This window comes from Hoplias malabaricus, chromosome Y (assembly GCF_029633855.1).
Source record: "Hoplias malabaricus isolate fHopMal1 chromosome Y, fHopMal1.hap1, whole genome shotgun sequence".
In the NCBI taxonomy this organism is placed as follows: domain Eukaryota; kingdom Metazoa; phylum Chordata; class Actinopteri; order Characiformes; family Erythrinidae; genus Hoplias; species Hoplias malabaricus.
In genome coordinates, this window is record NC_089820.1 from 60,580,373 (window position 1) to 60,603,074 (window position 22,702).

Sequence of the window (22,702 nt, forward strand, 5' to 3'; positions counted from 1 at the left end):
CGCTGTAACAGCGGAGAAGCTGGCCACAGTGATTAGTGACCAGGGCTAATGCTTGTGCTTTAACCCAGAGGCCTGTTCTACCCCTCTATGAATGGATTATTAGTGAACTGATAGAAAATGGAGGGGTCACTTGCCTCCTCTTTTGTCTGACGCACACATGTGACCACTCTGTTGTTGTGAATCTCTCTCAGCGTCCAATTTCAAAAGCTCTTATTGGTTCCTGCTCATTCTGATTGTAATTGAATGAGATTGTCTCAATTGTCTGCTGCCAATTTGGGGGTCTGCGCTATTAGTGACAAGCAGATCAGGACAGAGCATGCAGGACAATATATCATATATAATATACAGATACCTGTCCTGAAGTACACTATTCAGCCAGAGTTATTAAAAACATTTCAGTAATACATTTATTTTATGGCACACCCTCAACCCAGTATCTATATTAAAGCAGCAAGGTATCTGTGCTATGTTTTTGTACCAAAAATCAAGAAATGCACACATTCACCAGTAAATACAACTCAGAATCTAAATTCTATCCCCCACGCAGAGCCCAACCCTAACCTTAACCCTTACTTTAGTAAAATGGTAGAGAACTTGTGGGCAGGTGCACACCAAGGTAAATGAATGCGACACGCAATACTGGGCACTTGTAATAATTCCAGTTAAAAATAAATAAATAAAAATAAATTAAACAATGTAAAGGTGATTTATCTATATATTTATTTTTGTTTTCTTTTCTTTAATAAGAACTTTTGTGAGAATTACAGCGTATAAAATATGCTTCAGTGGAGTTTAAAAGCCAAAGATGTGTCGGATTGGGGTTCAAAAAACCTCCAATCTTCAAAAGGTGAGCACTGCAGAAATAGTTCGGGAATCACTGCCCTAAACTCGACATTATGTATCGTTCATTAGATATATCTGATGTAATTAATTTGGTTAAAAACTACTAAACTAAACGCTGGAACCCTAACCTCAGTGGGCAACCCTGAGTGCTTTCTAGGCCTTCGGTTATGGCTAATACCTGGGTCCCGTTCCGGGTGATTGTCTGTGAGGAGTGTGGTGTGTTCTCCCTGTGTCTGCGTGGGTTTCCTCCGGGTGACTGTCTGTGAGGAGTGTGGTGTGTTCTCTCTGTGTCTGCGTGGGTTTCCTCCAGGTGATTGTCTGTGAGGAGTGTGGTGTGTTCTCCCTGTGTCTGCGTGGGTTTCCTCCGGGTGACTGTCTGTGAGGAGTGTGGTGTGTTCTCCCTGTGTCTGCGTGGGTTTCCTCCGGGTGTCTGTCTGTGAGGAGTGTGGTGTGTTCTCCCTGTGTCTGCGTGGGTTTCCTCCGGGTGACTGTCTGTGAGGAGTGTGGTGTGTTTAAAGGTGGCTGAATTCACAATTGAAAAATCATAAAATTTGCACAAAAAAGCACAGAAACAGTTCAAACTTCTCTTCAATCTATAAACTCTTCCCTTTTCATATGCAAGAGGCTTTTAAGACTGGCAGAGCTACTAAGAAATACCTCTCACTGGGTGTAATGGAGGTATGTGTGTGTACCAATTATAAAACTGACCAATAGACACTGACCCAATCCTTAATTCTTCATTAACTGGGTGTTTTAACTGGACCAAACCAAACTGGATAATGACATTCTTAATGTGGAGACAGTAAAAAAAATTAGATACAGTAACTGTATCTCTGTAAAGTACAGTATCTCAGTAACTTTACAGAAGAAAAAAATGAAATTTCAGTGAAAGTCAATGTAAAAAAATTATTCCAAGTAATTTTGAAGCATTTCTATTGGTTCATTCATCATGACATTTTCACACAGTATAAAGAACAGCAGCCGTGTGCAAATGATGTAGTAAATTAATCAACACAAAGAGAATTTGCGGAGCATATTACTGTCAACTGTCTCTTAAACCGATGAGTCCACGCTTCTTTTATTCACTTTTACTTCCCCTGCTCAAGGTTGTTATGAATGAGTTTAGCGTGAGGAAGAAGCGGACTGTGACACACATTGTTCACCAGGGACGCAGCGTGAGAGCACCAAGAGAAGAAAGGAATTATGGGTATTATTGGCTTTGGTCATGAAATGTGTGTAAATTTGGACATGAGCAGAGTGTATTATGTGGCTCTTCCCAGTAGATCTCTGACAAAACAAACCTCTGCAGAACTTAAATTCCAGCACACACTCTGACACACGCACACACACACACACACACAGGTGCTCAGACATCTTTATATTTTATTATATTTGATTGCTATAGAACTGTCACAGTATTGTATAGTACTGCTGTATATACCACACACACACATACACACACACATCTGAAGACAGAACAAAACCTCAACATTTTTTTTAAATATCAGCTACCTCTCTCTCTCTTACTTACATTCTCTCTCTCTCTCTCTCACTCACACACACACACACACACAACCTCTCTCTCTCACTCACACACACACACTCTCTCTCTCAGGGCACAGAAAATGATGAGTTCTGACCGTTGTCACAATAGAAGCCAAGCAAATGTTTGGTGAAAAATACGTTCACCCAGTCCACCCCAAGCCTGAGATAAAGGACAAAAAAAAAGATTCATCCCCTGCTTTTGCATCCGCCTGCGACTGCTGGAGCTTACAATAATTACTTTAATGATGTCTCTGAGGAGGAGGAGGATGATGATTGAGAATTGAAAAGTTGGATGGAAGAGCCAATCATCTCATTACGGTGTCCCGACTCTCTCTCTCTCTGGATGAATAATGAAAAAAGAGCCCATTAAAGAAGAAATCAGATCATGGTGGACTGTCTGATCTGTGCCATGGGCAGAGCTACTTAAGTAGGATTTTATATAAGATCATTTTCCCTATTCAAATATATTTTTAATCTACAGTAGGCATTCGTTTTCTTAGTGTTAGTATTCAGTTACATAAGAAGATTTAAGCATGTACTTAACCTCTGCATTCACAAAAAAGGCAAAACATTTAAAAGTTTACTTCTAATAGAAATGAAGGTGATACAAATGTAATTACCATTAATTACATTTTCCTGTGTTTTGTACTTTTTTAAATATGTTTTTAAATTATATTTTAGGCCTAGCATTGACTATTGACTTTGACTAATTTCATACTATTTTATAAAATTATGGCTTCATTTATATTGTTTTATATATATATACAGACACGCCATAGACAATCTGCAAAAAATAAAAACAATAAATAGTTTTGAATAAGGAGTTTTTACTGTAATTTCATTGTCATTCCAATGTAATTACACAGCTATGTACATCATTAATTTGTAATTAAGTTGTTATTAACATATATAATCATTTGTGCTCTGCATTCAAAATAACACAAAAACATCTAAAAGTTCACTTCGTAGATAGAAATAGGATAAAAGTGTTATTGTTGACATTATTGATGATATTGTCAATAATAAAATATTAATTCTTGTGAAACAACTTTTAATGTTTGAGGCCTAGTGTGGAATTTAAGGTTATAACGTTGTAGAATCTTTTCTAAAATGATGGATTCTTTTATATTGTACATTGTTTCTGTGCAAACCCTAACCCTGGATCTCATGAGCAGTGTTAGTAGGATGTGCCGTTCACAGTTTAGTGGCACAAAGACCCTGACTCCTGACATGGTGGTCTAAGTTGGCAGACGTGTATTACATGCTTTACACTCTAAAAAGAGAAGAGTTGATCCAACTTAATTGAATTGCTTCAATTGGTAACAAGTAATTCAATTAAGTTTATGCAACTTAATTTTTTAAGTTCAACCTTCAAAAAATTAAAAAATTAAGTTGGATAAACTTAATTGAATTACTTGTTACCAATTGAAGCAATTCAATTAAGTTGGTTCTTTTTAGAGTGTAGGAGTGAAATCAGGCTGACAATTTAAATTTTACGTTTATACTGCAATTGCATTACACTTAATAATTATATTGTTCATTTCTATGCATTTTCAAAGTGATATTATTAAATGTTTGTGAATAATTATCTGGTGGCACCGGCACCAGAGGAAAAACATTGTATGTCCTCAGTCTGGTTCTGATTTGCTCAGTTTGAGAAAAATGGACGGTGGGATTCTCTACCTTTCCATGAGTCGACTCTTTACTAAACTATTTTTATTTGTTTTTTTTTTTTTGCTCAGACAGATACACACACACACACACCCACACACACAAACTAATGTAATGTGATTTCAATTAAACCTGAGAGGCTGACAGCAGGCAATCGCTATGACAACCATGACAACCACGCCAGTCGCCAGGTCTTCATGTCAAAGGACATGCTTTATTTTCATTACTCATATATTATAATACCGTAAAAAAAAACAGGCTTCATTATTTTTTCTTGTTGTATTTTGGACCGCCCCTTTGCCCTCCCCCTCCCCCTCCCCCTCGCTCGGGTTCGAGTCTCCTTCAGGCCTTGTGAATGTTTGAGCCCAAATCTCCACATCATTTATTTACATTTTTTCATCTGCATAATGAGGCAGGGAGCCAATGTCAGGGTGGCCTGCCCGTAGCCGCAGTCAGTGTTTGTGTGTGTGTGTGCGTGTGTAAGGAAAGCTTCAATCCTTTCTGACATCTCTCATAGGCAAATAAACATGCTGTGGTTCGCCAGTATCCATTATGAAAATCACAGAAGAACAAGTCAATTACAGTCCAGCGACTGCACAGCCAGCGGTGCTTCATTACTGACACACACACACACACACACACACACACACACACACACAGTCACTACTTGGATGGACAAAAACTTTGATTAAAAGATGGAAGAATGACACAAGGCCTTGACTGAAGCTGCTGTTTGAGGAATGCACCTAAACACACATGGGCATGGGCACACTTATACTCATGCACACACACATATACACACACACAGAGAGAGAGAGAGAGAGAGAGAGAGAGAGAGAGAGAGAGAGAGAGAGAAAGAGCACAGAATGATTCGCACAAAGAGAATCCCCAATTTGAAGTGATTCATTCAAAAGGAATCAGTATGAAACAGTTCAAACTCGCCAACACACAGGATTTTGTTCAGATCATTCATTTAATTTTTTGAGGAACATTATATTATTCTCCCAGAATGAGCTTCAGTAATAGAATCTCCATGAATCTGAAAAAAAAATTAAAACAATATATTCAGAGAGAATCTCCAACACAAGTTCTTACTTAGAGGGAATCAACTGATAGAAAAATGATTCAAACAATTCACAGGATAAAGTCATAAGCAAATCACCAAACTGAGATTATTCATTTAAGTGATTCATGTACAGAATGATCCAGTACAGAATGAGTCACTGATGTAGTCTCCTGCATAGGATGATTCAGTCATATGGCTCACTGAGAATGAATCGTTTGTTTGGATCGATTCGCTCAGACAGTTAGCTGACAGAGAATAAGTATGGAAGAATTCCTTCAGAGAGAAAGCATAGCCTGGGGTTTGGTGGGCGGATTGGTGCTGGAGACACACACACACACACACACACACACACACACAGATTGGCCTGTTTTCCCTGCTGTTCCTTTCTTAGCCCACATCACTGTGCTGCAGTCAGCAGGCCGTAATTATCTCATTATAGAGTTTACACAGACAGCAGGAGACAGCTCCCTTTCTTCTAGCTCTTCCTTTTACAGTGCGCTTTAATAACACACTTCCCACTGCAGGAGAAAGGCTTTTCTTCACAATGACATTAACATTACAATGTTATTACAAGATACATTAAAAAAAAATATATATATATATATAAACATGTTTCACTGATATTCTCCATCAAAATAATTACTCCTTATGAAAAAAAAATAATTACACACTTAAAAATGATGGTTCTACAAGAGTTCTTTTTTTAAATGAAGTGGGTTTACGTTCCCAGTACATTGTCTTAGGGAATCGTTTCCAGTTTGAATGATTAAGAAGTACAAGGACATCTTTTATAAACACTGCTGAAACACTTCAGTAATGTTTGTAAATGTGTGTTCACTAATGGCATTTATATGAAGTAAGTTCAAATTATTTCTTTGATGCATCGCATTAAAATGAAATAAAAAGGTTTTATTGTCCCTGCTAATTAAGAAAGATGTATATAACTTTCATGTGTTTTATTTTATACCTTATTGAATGCCCATCGTGTATTAATATGAAATAAATGTATGCTCCTCTAAGTGACATTCCTGATCCACCTGGTAATTAGACAACAAAGAATTTATGACTAGTTTGCAGCGCCCCCTCTGGTAGGAATGCGATTCTATACCAATAATTAATACTATTATTCATACTTTATTCATGTCGTGAAGTACTAACATACAGTTTATAACATTCCAAACTGCTCTGTACTGTGCAGAGATATTAAATATGGCGTCCATGTGGTGCTGAGAGGAGAAGGTGTTATTCTATGCATGTATTTACATGTCATCGCTTTATTAAAGAGCGTTTTTCTTCAGGGCACCAAACGGTCAGCAAATATTCAGCATATTGATGGCAAACCTCTGCACAAGTGCTCCCTGGAACATAAAATGATTTGATGACAGCTTATTTCAGAAATGTGTTCTGGCACCAAGTGTGCACTCATACTCACACACACACTCACACACACACTGAGATAAACAGACCGGCTGGCCCCAGGCCGCTCACAAGGCCATGAACTGCCGTTACCTGGAGGTAGGGATTGGTTTTTGTATTATTGTGTATTATCTTATGCCTTCTGCACACAGTAGAAGTCCATAAAAAAGCCTCGTAGATGTCGTCTACACAGCTACGCCTCTGCGTCCAAAAGGCTCAAGGCTACATCCGCAATCTCCCAGCGACTCGACCTCGGAAAAACTTCCCAAATCAAGCGTAAAGGAGGCAGGAACGCCACTTCTTCCTCCTGCTGCTGTCCGTCCTCATTCCACCGAGGCCTTGTTATGATAATTGGCTCGTGGCCTCCTCCATGCCTTCTCCCCTGGAGCGCGAGGCTTAAAATACGAGCGGGAGAGCAGGGGCATTCAGAGCCACTTTAAACCAGCATTGCAACCTGTGTTTTATCACGATAATTGGCTTCTTTACTTGATTCTGCTGCGTGACAGTGATGCCTCCGGTCCACACGCAGCAGCATGTTGTCCATTAAAGTCAGCCAAAGACGATGCATTTAATTAGAGAACCTCCTCTGGGGTCAGAGTCTCACAAATGCTCGCTCTCAGCTGGTTTATCACATTCATAGAAAATACGCATCTCATTTTAAAGGGAGTGTAATGAATGATGGCTCTTATAAGAAAGTACATTAATGATATGAAGCCATTTAAAGCCTGTAAGTGCATTATACCATCATTAAATTACACTGCTGTCAGATATTACTAGTAAAATATCACTTCATTCCATATCATTTGGCCATGAACTGCAGCGATTATTAAAACTAAATGTACAAATATATTCATATATATGTTTCAACAGGGGTGTTTTTTTCGCCGCTTATTACTACTTCGTGAGTGAGACTAGCTTCAACTGTTGATGATTTTAAATCATGTCTTAAAAAGCATAGCTCATTGTTTTAGTTATATTCAAAAATATTTAATTTCACTAAGTGCCAATGAAAAATGTTATGTTAATTGATATAGTTAAGTGTTTTTTTTTTGTTTGTTTGTTTTTTACACGTTCCATGTGCAGAATTATCCCATATTATTCATTAAATTAAATTTTTAGATTATTTCTGAATTTTCATTTAGATTTTTTGACCAATTGCACTTATGTTTTACTGCATTTTTTGAGGTTTTCACTCATTATTGTTTCACCTGAGGTTGATTTGAAATAAATAATGCAATGTATACTTTAATGGTTACATGGTCATTTGGACAGTTAACTATCCAGAAAAAGAAAAGCTTATATGTCTATTAACCTGTAAAATCTCTTAGAAAAGTGTAGCAACAGGAGAGAAATTAAAACAAAAATTTAAAAAATGCACAATATCATTAACTCTACCACAGGTTAGTGGGATTTGAACTTAAATTGATTCTGTGTGGGACATACCATCGTCACACCTCACAGACAGTATTGTTAATGCTAACACTAACGCTAACCTGGAGGGCAGCTAGTGAGCATAGATAATGGCAGAGGAGTGGAGATGTCAGGGAGTGAGGAGGAGGAGAAGAGTAATCTCAGTAATTCACATTCCCTGCAGTCCCTTCTTTCACAAGGCCCTGAAACAGCATTTGCTTCGCTAATGCTAACACGCCATCGCTAACACAGCATCAGGAAAATAAAGCCCCAGGAGCGTCCGTGTGCTTAAAAGACACTCCACAGGATGAAGTCAAGACCAACAGGCTTCTCCACTCTTTCAAACAGCACCCAGTCAACAGGACACACTCACATAGAATCCCCTGCTATCTTCCTAGCCGTCTCATTAATGTGCACTACTGAAAAAAAAAACAGTTAGATACTGGAAGGATGTAAAAGAGTACAGAATTAGGCTGTTTCTTCTAATATGAAGGGTGTTAATGGGAAGCGTATCCCACTTTTGCTGCAATTACAGCTTATCTTCTGTGAAAATTTCTGGCAGGATTGGTTGGTATTTATCTTTCAAAGCTATATTAGTGAGGTCAGGAGGCTTTTATAGACCTCTAACCAAGGTTGGCACTGGGAATGGTGATATTAGCTCATGTCCAATATTTTATTTCTTTTCATGACTTTTCTGTAGAGACAATGTGTGCCCCTTTTCATTTTTTTAAACAATATAATGACTTTCTACCAACCTCTGGATATGAAATGTAAGTTGCAGATGTGAGTATTATACAGAAGGAGTTGTTCAGTGTTATACACATATAATGAAATTCCTTTACTTTACAAATTAAAACATGTAAAAGCTACTTTCACTCAACCCAGGGCACCCATGACAGAGTCACCATCTGCAGAAACAAAGTCACAAAGCCTCCTCTACTTTGCCTTTTTGTTCCAGTGACTAGTTTCCAACATTTTGGCTCCATTTGCAGCAATTTCAATGACTTCATTATGTCCCCGGCACAAAACTGAAAAATACATATGTAGGAAAAAAATTTGTTTCCCAAACAGACAAGGTTAAGAACACAAACAACTGCGAGTAAACAGCCTTCTTCTGAACTGAAGAGGTGCTTCACTTAAGGAAGTCCCTGAAAGCACTGAGTGAATATTATTATAATTCCATATATCCATCTCACATCTGTTTAAATTTAGAACAATTATTTAAAAAAATATGTTCAAACCTTTGGAACCTCCTGCAAGTCCTGGGCTCTTAAGGGATTGCTGGGGGATATATCCCTTTAACCAACATCTTGCATTCAGCATGGTGACCCTACGCTGCCCAAGAGCATCTCGTTTCTTCTTAAGCTTTTCTATAAAGATCACACACAGTGTCCACAAAGCGTGCGCCATAAATTAGCAGAATTCACAGGTTATAAAAGCTGTTGACAAACCTTTGGAGATTTAGTGTAATTACTGCCGTGAGTGGTGTACAGAAGGAAGTGTGTGGTTGTGGTCTATTGCTCCTGTGAGGACACCTGTCTGGTCCAGATTCTTTCTGGTCATTTAGCTCAGCTAATGGCCTCTTGGCGGCATCAAATGGCCAATCTCTCCGCTCTGTCACCCAGCCATCAAGCTGATGCGGCCTAATGTAAATATTTGGACCTGTACTCTCGCCCCTCTCTCCCTCAAAGGAGAGAAGGCAAGCTTTAATTGAAACACTGTGCCCCCTAACTGCCCCTACTTCTTTAGTGTTTTTTTAGGGGGGGGGCTGATAGCTTTGGTGGGTGGGACAAAAGATCAGATCTAAAGGGGTTTCTGTCTCTTTATACGTCACCATAAAGATGGAGGGATAGGGGAAGAGAGGACAGATGAATACACTTCCCGAAGGGGTAGTTCTACACGGCTACATGCATGAGGTGCTCTTGGGGCTCTAGGTGAGTGTTCACAGCTCCTAGTGCACGAGTGTGTGTGAGTGTTCACTGCCACAGATGCATTTTGTTGTACGTTGAACAATGACAAATAATTGCACAAGAAAGATAAAAGCCTGGATCTTACCTACCATCAGGAGAAAGAGGCAAGTTATGAGTGGAGCTTGATCACCAGCTAAGAATTCATTTGGCGCTTCCTCTAAAACAATGGTGCAGTGGCTGATGGGAGAGACTGGGAGACTGTAGCAGGGCTTGTTACTGTGGGGAACCCAAGCATGGGACATTAATCTGTCTAATAAGCTCTGAGCCATGTAAAACATGCTCTGTCAGGAGCAGAGGCCTTTTCAAGCGCCCTTGCGGCGGGTTGCTTTATCCAGCTCGCTGAAATAATGTAATCAAGTGTGTGGTGATCGTATCCCATCTTCTTCCCTCTTCACTGCACTCTTTTGTGAAGATTTCCACTGCAAGAGCATGGTAAACAAGGCAGGAATCCCTGCTCTCCTTCACTAAGAAGACTTTCCTTGAGAAAAATGGGGTGATAGGGACATTACCATAGCCTGAGGTGGAGGATCTTTTCCCTTAAACGCTAAGACCCTTCCCTGAGGGAATCTAGGTCAAAGCATCATTAGCTTCATTTAAGGCACGCGGCTCAGGATCGTCTTCACACCTCCCAGTGCTCAGGCTAATTAACTGTAATTGTCAAATCTGCTGGTCAGTAATTTCATTTTGTTTGTTCCCCTCCACCCCAACACCCTTACAATGCTTCATCAAATTTAAAAAGGACCAGCCCCACCAAAGTGTCACGTCCAATCAACCTGCTTTGAGAGAAGTCCCAATTAATGTTGTGTGTTGATCTAAAAAGGGACCTAAAGGGGACACATTGAGGACATGATAAGAAGTGACACTGGCTTCAAAAACCTACAGACAGACTCTTCGGTGGAAGTAGAAGACTGAACGACAATAAACCTCAAACAAGATTTATTGATTACCCATTATGTTTCTAAACATCTGCATTGTTCATTCATTAAAGTAACATTAGGTAATATACTTACCTTAAAATAACAGCTTCAAAATCACCATGATGCTTCACTGACCTTCTATTTTTTTAGAGAAAATAGAGCCTCCGCCACTGCTACTAGAGGCTAAGCACTGCAAAACCTGCACTATGTAACATTTGTAGGAGGGCAGGAATAGGAATCACCCTAAACCAACCAGTTACATATCTATAGTTATGAAAATTAAACTTTCAAATATAGCATATTTCATTTATTATTTAAAATGAACCTTCTTAAGACTAAATATAAATATTAGGTAGCTTCTAATGTTAGTTAACAAATAACTAGAACAAAGAAATGACATTATATTTCACAATGCAACATATCCTCTTTTAATTTTAAAGCATCAGCCAATCACGTTTAAGTCCCTCCTACTGAACGGTGTGCGTCATGCTGCGAGACTCCATTTCCTGTTTTCCGAAGCACTCGCCAGCAGCGTTAAGGTGCACTTCAGTTAGAGCGAGTAATACGCTTTAAAATTGTAAATAACACTGCTAAGAAAAACCTTTAATCACTATTCTGTGCTCAAAGAGGTCATACAACTACATTTCCTCATTGTATTTGCTATAGACGAGCTTTGGAAGCTTGAGTTAAAATCCTAACGCCCATTTGGCCAATACTAGAGTGACAAGATCTGAGATTGTGAAAAAGAGGACGCTTCTCGGGGCGGGGTGCCTACATGAGCTTTGTCTGACGTAAACAAGGACTACTGACGTGCAGACTGACCAATTAAATGTTTACAGAGAAGGTTATCGATCAATAACAGTAGCGCTACAGTCAGAGCGTCCAATCAGAAGATTTAGGCTACTTCACCACGCCCCCTTCTCACTCAAGCGAACCAATCGGAGTAGGGGAGGGCGGGACTAGTTTGTGAACAAAACGCCTCTCGAAATTCTATGTAAGCTCTAGAAAAACAACATCCCGGACGTTTGTGAAATTCCGCCCGGACTTTTTTTTAAGTCTAAAAAAGTGGACATATCCAGGTAAAAGAGGACGTCTGGTCACTCTATCCAATACACCGTTCAGTTTAATGAAAAAATAATGAGTAGTATGTTCATAGAAGATAACGTTTTTGAGATGCAAGACTATTGTATATTTTAAGCAAGTATTGTATTTAAAAAGTAAAAATAATGTATTTTTTAAATATATTGTGAAGTGTATTTCATATAAAATGGCGGCACCGCATTGTTATTCCCTGTGCCTAGTGGAAATTCTAAAATGGCGGAAGCTGCTACTCTTTAGGTCCACATGGGGGCGTTTGGTGACTATAGTTTCGTTTTTTTGTTATAACTCTAGTGTGCTAATATGGTTAAAGATGTGCTTTGTTATTCACATTAACTCAACTTTTGTGCATAGAAACCTAAGTATTATTAAAGTTTAATTGTACACTAAATGTTTAATGCATGTTTTTGAAATGCGTATTGAATTCATGTAAATCTCTTGCATTGTAATTCTGGTGATCTCTATTTATATATTTGATTGAGTAGAGTCAAGAGTCTGATTTGAAACTATTGCTACTTGATGCCTGTTTAATGTACGGGTCAGGTTGTATTGGAGTGTGGATTCATCTAAAGACATCAGAGCACTGAACAACTTTAAATCTTAATTGGGATTTGGTGATCTTGATTCCTCCGGTAAGGAGTGGTGAACCAGTCTAGAAAGAGAAAAGACAATTGCATGCAGAAGATTGAAGCTTCATTGGAATTATGACAAGTAATGCTTTCCCAAAACACCACAAGAATCCCTCAATTATGCAGTTCTGTTATTTATTTATTTATTTAAAAATATTTATAGTAATTTTTCTTAAATTGATTTTTAAAATCTCAGTCTACTTTTTTTTTATGAACTTTTCCTACCTTACACTAAGATCTAGTCCATATAGTAACAAGCTTTTAAAGTGAATTACACTTTGCAATTGTAGGGAGAGCCGAGGAGCAAAAATACAAAAAAATTCGTACCCAGTGTACGACTTCTAGTGTCATTCAGATAGCTTTGACATGAAATGCATAAGAATGTGGTGGTTTGCCACTCAGGCATACTTTCTGCTATCTTTAGTGGGTGTTTTGAGTTTCCGACCCTCCTACAAAAGTCACGTAGTACAGTTTCTGCAGTGTTTAGTAGCAATGACAGAGGCTCTGTTCTCTATATTACATGTCAGTGGAGCATCACAATGATTTTGAAGTTATAATTTTAAAGTAGAAATATTACCTAGTGCTCCTTTAAAGACAAAATTGTTGCAAAGAGAAATGTGCACAGATTTTACAATTTGAACGCTGACATGTTTAAAAACTACACTTGACATGAAAGACGTGTAGGTTCATGTTTTTATGAATAGCAAATAAAATGACTACATTTTCACTGTAAACCTCACCTCTACAAAGAATCCAAAGCTGATGCTTCTCTACAAGGAACCATTTCACAACAAATGAGTTTTTTCATATTAATTGTATCATTTATTTATCATTTGAACACACAGAAAAGTAACTCACATACACTGTGAACAAACTGCTTTAATGCTTTGAGTTCCACACATTGTCTTAAAATGTTTACTACCAAGAAAACACACTGGGTCTTAATCCTAATGTTCTCTGGGGCAAATTACCCCAGGAATAGACAGAACATACCAATAGCTTTTTATTACCCTGGTCTTTTATTTATAGGGTTTTATGAGCACTTTTGTAAGTCACACTGAATAAGAGCATCTGTTACATGGCACTGATGTGAATTAAAATTTATAGAAAGAGTTCAAAAAGTGTCCATTTAAAGACTGACTGGAAACAGAAAAGAATGAATAAAGCAAAGGATGTAGAAAGCAAGTTATGGCTCTGATTGTGTAATATTAGAAGAATGTAAGAACCGGTGGGAGACCTGAGTTTTCACTTAAGGTGGCATGCCTGTGCTGAGTATAACCACGGAGATAAAAAAAGGCAGGTAAAGAAGTGTCTTTTCTAGCACGGCTTCAGATCAAAAAGGCCTTGGACAAGGGCGATTTACCCTTGATCACAGACTGCTCCGAGTCCATGAACCACGCTTTGAGCGAAGTGCTTCAGGCACAGAGATAACCACCTACTTCTATCAGTCTCTCAATTTCTCTCCATTACTCTAATAGCCTTCATTCAGAGGAGAGTAGCTTCAGCACTGACCTTCAGATCGCATTACCTCCAGCAAGTCCAGAACCCTGAACCCTAACCTTATGATCCTCACGGCCATTCTTAATGGGACACCAGAGTTCCAACCCGCCTCAACCAGCCCTGTGGATTAGTACCACTCTCTCCCAATAACGTCTCCTCCGGAAACCCAGGCCCATCACTCGGATTTCGTGCAAATCCAAAAAGGCACGCCTGAGCCTCAGACCTGCTCCAGTGCGCCATGGCCTGTGGTCATGTCCTGGACATCACCAGCCTTCCTCTTCGCCCCCGGTCATCATCGGCTGGACGACCCAGAAACCAGCAGCCTGGTCACATGACCCCCCCCTCCAGAACAGCTGTCTAGCATCCCCAAGGGCCAGTGTCCGAGAGAGATGGAGATCATTCACTGGCCAGCAGAGGGAAACCTGTACGGAAACAACACAAATGAACTGTGTTTGGAAAAGAGGAAAAGGTCTGTGCACACTATAATACAATGAAGTGTAATGATGAGACCTGGATTCCAGGGTGTTTTCCTTAATATCAGCTGTTTTTCTACATCTGCTTGTGCAGAAACAAAACCTAACCTCCTCTAAATGTTACATAGTGCAGTTTCTGCAGTGCTGAGCCTGGAGAAAAAGATATGGGGGCCTTTTCTTGTAGGTCTTGAATAATAATAATAATAATAATAATAGTCTTTATTTGTATAGCACATTACATACGCAAATGCAGTTAAATGTCCTCTGATGTCCAGCATTCAGCACAGTATTAATCACAAATCAACTTTGTTCATCTTGTACCTAGATCAGAGATGAAGCCTTATTCATGTGTTCTGTGATGGGGCAAGGATTTCATTGAACCAGCAGGTCACTGCCAAATGTCTTTGATGCCCAAAGCAGGGATTTGAACCTGTGACACCAAGCCTTTGGACATGAGGCACTTCAATGTTACCCTCACATATCAAAGCTATTCTTACCATGTTATTGTACTAATTACTATGTTTCCATGTTTCCTTCTTAAGACTACAGTGTGCACTGGTCGTATGTTATAGAGGCAGGGGTGCTCTGTGATGTTTAACTGGTTGTGTCCACCCCCCAACAGCCCCTGCAAGAACCCTTAAAGAACGCATGGTGTCTTGACAGGAAGCACCTGCCGTTTATGTTTGGCTGCGTGTTAGTGATATGCCACCAGAAGAGAAGCTGCTGCACCAAAACAAATGGTGGCAGCGTACACACACACACACACACACACACACAGTTCCTTGGCAGGTTGATCTGTTGTGGGAAGAACAGTGATGATTTGTCAAGGGTTTTTATAAAAGTATTTTCTGTGAAAGCAGAACCAGAACAGAATAAACCAGTGCATTATCCTAGAGACCTTTCTGTGACACTAACTGACCCATAAGGAAAAGGAAAGAAATCAGGCAACAACACAGTGAGGGTGGATCTCAATCCTCAGTTTCTTCTTTGTTTTTCTCCTCATCTAATAACGTAAAATTCCCACACACTAAATGGGTCTCATCCTACTGTACAGTGTTTCCAAGCTGGGACGATGAAAGCCCCAGCCAATATCTGCTAATGCAACATCATTTAAACAGCATATTTCTGAAGGCCTTCATTTTTGATAATTAGCTCAACTTTAAAGATGCTGATTATTTTAATCCAATACACTATTTTTTAAAAATAAAATTCAGAGAATGTTTCCTCACCATTTGCTTGCTCTCCGGTCTGTTTACACATTAGAAAATTGTCTGGAATTTGTATGTAACTCTGGCTAAGTGTCTAAACTGGCTCATGATGTCTAACCTTTTTCTCAGCCACAGCCAAGAAGCCAAGAAACTGCATCTGGAGGGGATTGGACAGTGGACAGACCTCTATAAGTTGAAAAGCATGAAAAGAGGTGAGGAAGTTGCTCTATTCTTACTCTACAGGTGGGTGAAGACTCTAGTTCTAAAGGTAGAACTGACTCCAAATTCAGGGGCCGCTAAATACATGAAAATAAAGTCATACTACAAAAATAGTGCTGCAAAACTAAATAGCGTCACACACCTTCATAGTCATGCTCCACTTTATTATAGTGACATTAAGTGTTAGATCTGTTCTAACTAGGGTTCACAGATCCCTCCGCAATAATCATATATATATTTCCTGTTTATTTACATTTCATTTTGTCTTCATGTTTATATTAAACTGTGGTTTTAATTGATACACTATATTTGTAATATATTTTTAAAAAAACTCTGAAAAAGTACATCAAGCTATATTTTGTATATGAAAGGTGCTGTAGAAATCAAAATAATAATAATGTATTATTGTTATTATTATAATTATTATTACTGCTACTCCTTTAATTGACATTTACAACAGAGTGTTTCTTTCTCCATCAAGATCAGCAGCACTAGTGAGTGATGTGGTGAGGACAGACAGGTTTGAGTAGCTCTTGGCCGCCTAAACATGCCATCTCCAAGCAACAGCAGCAAAACACTTTTGTACAGTTACAGTCTAATAATTACGCATGAGGGAATGTGTCCCTTTCAGAATTAGAGAAAGTTTCTTTGCGAAGCTGTTTGGTAAAAGCAAGAAAATAATGGCAGGAATTTGTGAAGGATTGTGTTCATTAAGGTGTACTGTGCAGAGCGAGTGGGCAAAATAACAGATACCGGGCAAGGTATGAGCGCACTTCTGTGGTCATATACCAAACAGCTTTTGATATTTTTCTTTGTAACAGTGTCAGCCTTTCTGAGAACAATGTTATTCACACATTCGGACATTTTTTAAAGGACCTACAAAAATGCGCGACTGTGAACTGCCTTTGGTTGTTGAACACAATCCGTCGAGTTTGAAATATTTGTCTGAAACCAATGGAACCCAACTGCTCGCATCTACCCCGCTTTAGGTTCCACTTTACCTTTACTATGTTTTTATTCTGGAATGCAGGATTTGTACAATCGCAGATGCCAGGCATGGGACTTTTATTTTTTTTTTTTTTTAAATACACCAATCTGCCATAACATTAAATCCACCCATGTTTCTGCATTCTGTATCCATTTTATCAACTGCACTGACCGTATAGATGAAATTTGTACTTATATTTTACAGACGGGAGTGCGCCTGTTGCTCTGAATAATTTGTCAGCCCTCTTTCACGCTCTTCTTCACAGGTCAAGACCCCACAACACAAAGAGAGGTTTGATTTAGGTGGTGGATCATTCTCAGCGCTGCAGAGAGTCTGGGGTGGTGGTGCTGGTGTGTTATTGTGCATTGTGCTGGGATCAGACACAGCAGGGCTGCTGGAGATTTAAAAGCGTTCACTCACCTAAACTTGTAGATGTAAAACCTGAGGCAGTAGCCAATCAGTTGAATCAGATTAATCAGATTCAGTCTTACACTTAAGGCTCATATTTCGGTGTAGATCCATGTATGCATTTCTGTGTCATGACACAGAGATGTGAATTATGAGTAAGCATAGCAAAGAAAGGTTCTCAGAGACTTGAAGAACTGTGTGAAAGGAGCCAAGACGTTTTGTAGAGCAAACACCACCTTCGTCCAGGGCCTGAATGAGGGGAGACTGGAGCATTAGCAAATGTTTTCAGATGCTGACATGGTTTTCCTCTTCTGTTTAAGAGGCTGCACCTACATTTCTGTAAAGAACTGCTATAGAAATTCTATATAAAAGAAAGGAAACAAAACTGAATGATGACAGTAGACAAGGAAATACTATAAATGCCAGATAAAAACCAGGACACACATCAATGAACACTGGTGCTGTATACAAAGGTCCTCTGGTAGAGAAACTCTCGCTTCTTTCACATCGCTCAGATTCTGATTTACACCGTGAACAATACAAGAATCTCCACGCAAATATCAGGCAACGTGAAAAGAAATGCCACGGCCACATTTTCTGTCTTTGAAGCGAACAGGCCGCGATGAATGGGTAAGCTTTGATGAGCTAGGGCCTGTGACTAGTGTCTGATAAAATAAAACGGAATAAAAATAAGCCCAAAGCATTGTGTCTAATCTGATCCATACACACACTAGAAGCCCCTGTGTTGAAGAAAGAAGAATGAAGTGCAAAGAATGACTAGGCGACAGTGTCGTAGTTAAATAACCAGCGAAATATACTGGAAAACACAGGTAAAACCACAAACTCGCTCTTCACTCCATTCATCCGGGCACCTCTCTAATTCTGGAATTGCAGACTCTATTCATAGCCATTATTTACCAGAGTTATTACAATGAGGGCCTGGTGATCTCTGGTCCATTTCAAATTAAGCCTGTGGCTGTTTACACGTATTGTCCAGTACTCCACTATTGTGCCTGACCACAATGGATAATGAGCCGTCTTCCTGTGCTTCTCTCTCACTCTATTTCTCTCTCTCTCTCTCATTCACACACCCTTTATCTGTTTGTCTCCTATTTGCTCATGCTCTCTGTCTCTTTCACTCTCTCTCTCTCTCTCTCTCTCTCTCAGCTCAGTTCAGTGGTGCTTTGTTGGCATGACTGTAATGAGATACACTGTTGCCAACGCAGTAAACTAAGAACAAAAATAAACATTGCATAGAAATGAGGGGGTGGGGGGTGGGTCACAATTAATCACAAAAAAAAAGAAATCACAAATTATTTACAAGATTGATGATGACCAACAAAGAAGATCAAAGAAAACTAACAAAATCAATATAACACTGTCAGTAAATATTAGTGGGTGGCCGCACTGGTTTCTTTCAGGGTGTGACAGGCTGCTACATATCTGTATTTATATCTGTATTTCATATCTGTCTGTCTGTCTCTCTCTCCCTGTCTCTGTCTCTCTCCCTCTCTCTGTCTGTTTCTCTCTCTCTCTCTCTCTCTCTCTCTCTCTCTCTCCTGAACCTAAAATTGTAATCTGGCTGGATATGCCGCTTTGATCTCTGTTTGCATTTAAACATCAAATAATCTGCTCTAACCTTCTCCAACACCCATTAACATGGTAATGTGGAGCAGGGACTGGTTTGGGAGGCCATTCATCTCAAGGTCAAGAGGGCGACTGCATGTGTTTTACCTGGACTGGACCAACAGCTGTTTAGAGCTCAGTATATGCATTCATCCATACATTCATACATACATTCATCCATCCATACAGTCATACATACATAAATTCATACATACATTTATTCATTCATACATACATTCATCCATACATTCATTCATTCTTACATTCATACATACATTCATCCATCCATACATTCATCCATACAGTCATACATACATTCATCCATCCATACAGTCATACATACATTCATACAAACATACATACATAAATTCATACATTCATACATACATTTATTCATTCATACATACATTCATCCATACATTCATTCATTCTTACATTCATTCATTCTTACATTCATACATACATTCATCCATCCATACATTCATCCATACATTCATTCATTCTTACATTCATACATACATTCATCCATCCATACATTCATCCATACAGACATACATTCATCCATCCATACATACATGCATTCATACATGCATTCATCCATACATTCATCCATACATACATTCATCCATACATACATCCATCCATCCATACATACATCCATCCATACATACATACATACATACATTCATCCATACATTTATACATCCATACATTCATAAATGTATAAATATATGTTGGGACTAAAGCTGATGCCTCCAGCTGTAACCTACAGTTAAGACAATTACAATTGGTCCCCCTCCCTCTTCCCCTCATTCAGCACGAAGGAGGACAGCTCCAGTGTCTTGTACCATTCACTTCCAAGCTCATAAACCTATCCTGTTGCACTGTGTTAGTATTGTTCCAAAAATAGTTGTGATCAAATCTGTGTATATGTTTAATTACCAAAGATTCTGCTGTAAACATGCTGGGTCGTGACTGGATGGTGGTCTGATCTCTGCGATCAGTGGAAACAGGTCCTGACAGAGGCAAAGGGCTCCTCTCTGAGCAGTTAAAAGGATGGATTTACATGCCACAAGTGAAGCACAGAAAAGGCCACCTCTTACCACCCCACAGATCAGAGTAGGCCAGGTTATTAAGCAGTGCCACTGCCGACGCACACACACAGCCTGAGTTTCATCCTCCCAGCATTAGTGCACAGCCTCCATCAGTGCCCCTCGCTATTCATTAAGCAAGTTATTGGGCACAAGATTCAATATGCATGTTAATTTAATGGGCTTTTTTTTGACTAGGTGGAGGAGGGATGATTAAAAAAGGAAGAAGAGCTTTGATGTTCACAAAACTTGGCAGTCAATCATGAGAGGCTGTGAATTACAGCATTAATGAAGAATGGAGAATCAATAATGGAGGTGTATTGTTTCAAACACATGCATGTTAATGTGACCCCATCTGCATGCGTGTAAATATTCTAAAAACATTCAAACGGCCCCTATTCATCGCTGAGCGATTGGCTCCCGTCCAGAGGTTTATCCCCAAACCCGAAGACACAGGGCCACTGCGGTTAGTCGACAAAGTCGCCTAGTATCCAATAGTAACCATCATTGTTATGCTGTATCTAAAAAAAAAGGGTAATTACAGTGTATGGCAATGTAAAACTGTTTTAGCAGTATGTATTGTCTTTTGATGTTTTTTCACGGAACCAACAGAACAAACCAAAATAAATGTTCAAAAATTGCCTTCAATTAAACCATTTTACATTGGCTTCTATTTAAAGTTAAGAAGGTATTTTTCCTTCTGTAACATTACTATTTTGGGAGATACATGTCTTTAATAGTTGTTATATAAATAATAATCTGGCCCTGCTTGTGAGTATCCTATCAGAGTAAAGAAGATAGGGAGTGGGCGGGGCTTAAGTTTAGAACCCACTCATCGACATGCCATTATTTAGTGCTCAGTTTTGGTTTTCACAGGAATCCAAGACAAAAAAGAGATTACCAATGCAGGCATGCAAATTCCACTTTAGTCATGCTTTTCATCTGGGGGCTCAGTGCCCCTCAGTTACTCAGTGAATCTGTGAGAATAAAAGAAGAATTTTGGGAACCCCAGAAAGGTCTATAAAGGTTTTTATTGTAATCACATTTGATTCCAAACGTGTTAAAAAAACAGGAACATAAAGTCGAAGCACAGTTCTTCAGAGAATCAAAGGTTGCTACACTTTGTACACTCTGTGGCAAACTTGGAATATTGTTGGTCAGCTTGGGTGCCACCTGTGTCCTCAGAACAGGGTTTTCCTAACTGTAGAAAACGTGAGACCCCAATGTCATCATCATTTTTTTTTCACCTTTTTTTTAATTATTATTTTCCAAAAAACAACATTCATTCATTATCTGTAACCCTTATCCAGTTCAGGGTCGCAGAGGGTCCAGAGCCTACCAGAGGCAACACACACACACACTCACACCTACAGACACTTTTGAGTCGCCAATCCACCTACCAACGTGTTTTTGGAGCGTGGGAGGAAACCGGAGCACCCGGAGGAAACCCACGCAGACACAGAGAGAACACACCACACTCCTCACAGACAGTCACCCGGAGGAAACCCACGCAGACACAGGGAGAACACACCACACTCCTCACAGACAGTCACCCGGAGGAAACCCACGCAGACACAGAGAGAACACACCACACTCCTCACAGACAGTCACCCGGAGGACACCAACGCAGACACAGAGAACACACCACACTCCTCACAGTCACCCGGAGGAAACCCACGCAGACACAGGGAGAACACACCACACTCCTCACAGACAGTCACTCGGAGGAAACCCACGCAGACACAGAGAGAACACACCACACTCCTCACAGACAGTCACCCGGAGGAAACCCACGCAGACACAGGGAGAACACACCACACTCCTCACAGACAGTCACCCGGAGGAAACCCACGCAGACACAGGGAGAACACACCACACTCCTCACAGACAGTCATCCGGAGGAAACCCACGCAGACACAGAGAGAACACACCACACTCCTCACAGACAGTCACCCGGAGGAAACCCACCCAGACACAGAGAGAACACACCACACTCCTCACAGACAGTCACCCGGAGGAAACCCACGCAGACACAGGGAGAACACACCACACTCCTCACAGACAGTCACCCGGAGGAAACCCACGCAGACACAGGGAGAACACACCACACTCCTCACAGACAGTCACTCGGAGGAAACCCACGCAGACACAGAGAGAACACACCACACTCCTCACAGACAGTCACCCGGAGGAAACCCACGCAGACACAGGGAGAACACACCACACTCCTCACAGACAGTCACCCGGAGGAAACCCACACAGACACAGGGAGAACACACCACACTCCTCACAGACAGTCACCCGGAGGAAACCCACACAGACACAGGGAGAACACACCACACTCCTCACAGACAGTCACCCGGAGGAAACCCACCCAGACACAGGGAGAACACACCACACTCCTCACAGACAGTCACCCGGAGGAAACCCACGCAGACACAGGGAGAACACACCGCACTCCTCACAGACAGTCACCCGGAGCGGGACTATATAGCTATGTCAGAGCTGTCGAGGCAGGACTATAGAGAGGTTATAGATATTTAGGAGACACTGCAGAGACATTAAGGAGAAAGTGCAGAGATATTAAGATCTCATTATTTTTTTTTACTATGGACTGTCATTTT